Raw genomic sequence first — 4702 nt, forward strand, 5'->3', positions numbered from 1 at the left:
AATCCTTACATTAAGTTCTCAAAGGTTACATCAAATCCCAAAATATACAATAATCAAGAGTCTAGCCAAGTATATTGACGCTGTGACGCCCCCACTTCTCCCTAAGGCGCACCAAAGGGTATCCGCGGAACGCCTGCCTAGCTCTCGCCAGGACTCAAGCAATAAACGTTCAAGCTTAAAGCGATACTAGATACCACAATCAAATTAGTGCAAATACATATAGTGCAGAAACGTTCATGCTTAACAATATCCATACAGTTCTCAGGGTCACATCACAAGGTACCTATCAGCTTGCCACCCGCACGTCGTGCGTTCATAATACAACTTAAATTCCAAAATATACACCCCATATATCCGAATGATACATTAAACTTCCAAAAGTACAATCATAAAGGGGTCGAGCCAAAATACACTTGAAACCCTAAAACACAATATATCTAAAAGGAGATTTCTCCGCGTTAACTCCATTTCCAGTCCTGTTAAGGAAAACAAATCTACAGGGTGAGCAAAACGCTCGTGAGGCCAAGAACACACATGCAAGCACTTTGTTCAAATAGCAATCCCAAATTCATTAAACAAAACCAGGACATTTCATTAGTCAATCATTCGAGCCGGAAAAGTAAATCAGAAACAATTCAAGGATATAGTAGCTCTCAGGAGCTAAGTTCCACTCGCTCTGTCGATGTCATTCGTATACTTTCCCGCATTGACCCTCCTGTCAACCGGGTTGGTATTTCCATTTCCGTAGATCACCACTTACTTCCCTCCGTCCACCGTACACCCCAAGGGCCCACAAGTCTATTTTTAGGGCGATACTCGACGAGTATGCCAAGCAAGACCTCTTATTAGGTCGAGCTTATAATCTCATGGCTCGCCCAAGTTCCCGACCAACCCCATTGCCGGCTCGAGTTCAAGGTCGGCCTATGAGTTTGGGCGTCCTCCATTCATTTGAAAGTCGAGGAGGTTCACTCCAACGACATATGTAACCATTACATAGCATTGCATTTCATTCATTCATTCAATACATTTCATTCATTCATTTGAAATCAGGACGGATGCGATAAAGTACACACCCGCCCTTATTTTTGAAATCTCTAATAATTACCACAATTAAGCAAGTATCAAAGAGTCACACATTTGACACTCACCGAGCAATTTAATAAAGATTATTCGCTGGAGTTCAAGTGTCCACGGTGAGATCCTCTTGAAGGTCTCCTTGTGTGCCTGGCAGTTAATGGTGGATAATTACTCAAGTATCTCAATTATCAAGTAAGATTGTACATTAGTACAATCTAAGGAATATTTCACAAAAATGAACCTCAATTACTCGTAAATCGAGGTTCAACTTGCGTTTTATTAAGTACAATATTAATTGAGTTTTTATCATGAAAATCGAGGGCAAAACGTTTGAATATTACTAAGAGAATTAAGAGTTTTTGGAAAACTCCTTTGCCTTGAAATTTGAAAAATTCAGTTTTGTTATGAATCTTTGAAAATCGTAACTCACTCGGTACAAGTCGAGAATTGGAAAACTTTATACCGTTGGAAACCTCTTAGAAAGTACTATAAGTTCCTAGAAGACACTTTTCCATGAATCGAAGTGGAAAGTGCTCAAAAATGAGCTTGAAGGCACAGAATTGGTTCACAAGGCAGAATGAAGTTGGATTTTGGCCAACTTTGAAAATTCGGCACGATTCGTACGTTGCAAACCAGCCTCTGAAATTTGTCACTCAAGTAGTGTTGCAAGTGAAGTTTATAACAAAACAAGCGGATCAAGAATCGGAGTTTCGAGTACCGAGATACGGTAGCTCAAAGTTAGGCAAATTCAAGACTGGAGAAGAATTTCCAGATTTGAACCTCCAACACTAGAAATTTAATTAGGTATCGAAACGAACTTGGATTGATACCAAAATTGGCAGTATTTCGATACTATATGGAAGGTATCTCTCTGTCAAATTTCAGGGAAAAATACCCTCGGGAAGGTGGTGAACTAATCACCCAAAGTTCCGGAAAATTCCTAAGGCAATCTGCCTTTTGACTTTCATTTTCCAAATTCAAATCGTTTAACCAAGAAAGCTATCCAACCATGGTTCATTTGTGAAATAAAGGTCTAAGATACAACCATGATACCTTTGGTAATGGTTTAGCATCAAAATTTCAATTAATAAGATTACTCACGGGTTTTTGTCCGAAACCAGTCCAAATAATACGGTTTTCCAAAACAGGGCAGTCCTCTTATTTTGGTCACAACTCAGTCAATTTAGCTTGGAATTGAGCGTGGTTTATGGTGTTGGAAAATACATTCATAGGACTAAAAGTTCACAGAAGAAATCGTTTCAAAATTTGGCAAGCAACCAGCTCGAAATTGAGCCTCAAGTTGCTGCCTCTACAGACCATTCCAGCAGTTCCGAGAAACAGGACAGTGATCTTAAAACGTTTGGTCCGGCTCCCTCACAAAGAATCAGAACATGCATTTTATCTCAAATTAAAGCCAGGGATGTCTAGTTTCAAACGCCACTGACGGCACATGATTTCGACATCCGAGGACAGAGTTATAGTCGAAATACCACAGCTGGTCTGAGCCATACGGGAACAGTTTCCAGATTTGCTAGTTTCCCAAAAAAAATTCATTTGCCCAACCAAACCTTATTATTTTTCAATGAAACTTTTCACACATCTAATATAACATATAAGCATCAGGTTCATGCCAATAATTCACCAAAAATTGGCCTTATAGTGGCCGAACAAAACAGGGGAATTTTCGGAAATTTTTGCTTCTTGCACCCAATGAAGTTTCTATCAATTACCCACCACTAATCCATCATTTTAACCACTAAACCAACAATATAACCACCATCAATCATCAAATCAGCAACAACCCAAGTGTGGGAATCCATAGAGCCCACTTTTCAAATTTTACACCAATGTCAAGACACCCATACACATGCAATAGCTTAAAGATGCATTTCTACCATCATAATCCAAGTTTAAGGTGTAGGATGATGTTATACCTCCTTGGTGTCTTAAACCAGAAATTTTCGGTCCTCTAGTGCTCCAAGAAACCGTGAAAAACTCCTCCTTTTGCTAGCTAGATGAACTCTCCAAGCAACAAACTAAGTGTAGTTCAAATTTGGTGTGAATCTATGAAGGTTTTGTGCAAGAATTGAAGATGAAAATGGCAACTTTGTGTTGTGTTTTTGCTGCAGAGAATTCGGCCAAGAGAGAGACTAAGAGAGAGAGTGTTTGGTCCAAATTTAGCTTCTTAAGGAAGACACAATGTGTGGTGCAAATTATTCCCAAAGTCAACTCTCATTAAGGCTCGTTTGGCACGTTTTAGGCTCGATTTTCTCGCGCGTTTGGTTCACTAGTGCACTAAGCCTCTAATGCATATATATTCATGTAAATATTCTTCACTCTTAATTGTCCCGAAATAAGGGTCTAAAGTCCCTCAAATGAAGTCGCGCGTGTGAAAACGCGAACCGTCAAATTTTAACGCTATAACGCGAAACCTCCGAGAAATTCTTATAACGATTGCACTACTAACTATCACTTGAGTGTTTATTCATAATATTACCTATTTTAGAACCACAGTACAAGTTTCCAATATTCCAAACTTATTGTGTTTCTACGCGGTAAAATCTCCAAGCACTATTCACTATTTTTACTAAACGCACTCCAAGAAATTAATTTTTGAAACGAGTCACTTTTAAAATATAACGAAGTTATATTATCATGTATTTAGGTCTAATAAGTCTAGAAAATATTTCTCGTGGCAAAATCCAATTAAATAATTTATTAAGCCATAAATTTAGGTTTAAATAAAATAATAGTTTTTACGAGTCCTCACATGAGTCGAGTATTAACTCCTCAAATCTCCAATAATTGTATCCATACATCTTTTGGAAAACTATCCACGCGTGAGTAGTATATGCTCACTTAGAACTTATTCACCTTTAATTCTCGATTAACTTTTCTTAATCTGCTATTGTCCGTTCTTAATTTCCCAGGATAATCATACTTTCGAATATAATATCATCTCGAAACACTCGTGTTCACTATTTCTCGCCTAACCAATCCTTCCGAAAATTGAAGTTGTTAACAGGACATTTTAAAAACATAATGAAGACATTATTCCATACGAATGGATTTAAAATGGTCGTAATAAATTATTTGGGGAAAACAGGTGGATAAATACTTAATTAAACCATTAATATTCGATAAAATAAGAAATTTTTCGGGTCTTCACAGACGCTACAAGAAATTTGGTCATTAGTGACAACAATTCTCAGTGATGAAAAAAAACCGTCACAAAATAGGGTCCTTTAACCACAATACGGCAAGTTGTCACAATTCAGTCAAGGAAGCCAACACATCAGTGACGACCGCATTGTTGTCACAATTCGATTCCCGCCAGGAGTCACGGAGAGAGCGGGAACTGCAATAGTGACAACTTTCTAAAGGTCGTCAGTATTAATAGCACTTTGACAACTTTGCTATTGTTGTCACTGATAACATTATATAGCCGTTAGTGACAACCTAGTCTTATCACTGTTTGATTTAAAATATTTATTGCTTTTTGCAACTATTACTTCTAATTTTTTGTAATCATTATGTGTTCTCTAATGATTTTTAACTGTTGTATACTTATGAGCCTCCTTATTAGTTTAATTTTCTTGTATATGTAATAACTTCATTAGAATAA

The 4702-nt window shown here is 37.5% G+C and overlaps 1 long non-coding RNA gene across 1 annotated transcript; it reads right to left on the reverse strand.

Annotated features, from left to right (window-relative positions):
• Window positions 1–227: 227 nt before the first annotated feature.
• Window positions 228–3221, reverse strand: LOC140008034 (uncharacterized). The gene is made up of 2 exons (XR_011815449.1): window positions 3012–3221; window positions 228–476 (listed from the first exon to the last, which is right to left on the reverse strand). It is a non-coding gene; the product is annotated as an uncharacterized lncRNA (long non-coding RNA).
• Window positions 3222–4702: the final 1481 nt, after the last annotated feature.

Source organism: Coffea arabica, chromosome 6c (assembly GCF_036785885.1).
Source record: "Coffea arabica cultivar ET-39 chromosome 6c, Coffea Arabica ET-39 HiFi, whole genome shotgun sequence".
Taxonomy (NCBI): domain Eukaryota; kingdom Viridiplantae; phylum Streptophyta; class Magnoliopsida; order Gentianales; family Rubiaceae; genus Coffea; species Coffea arabica.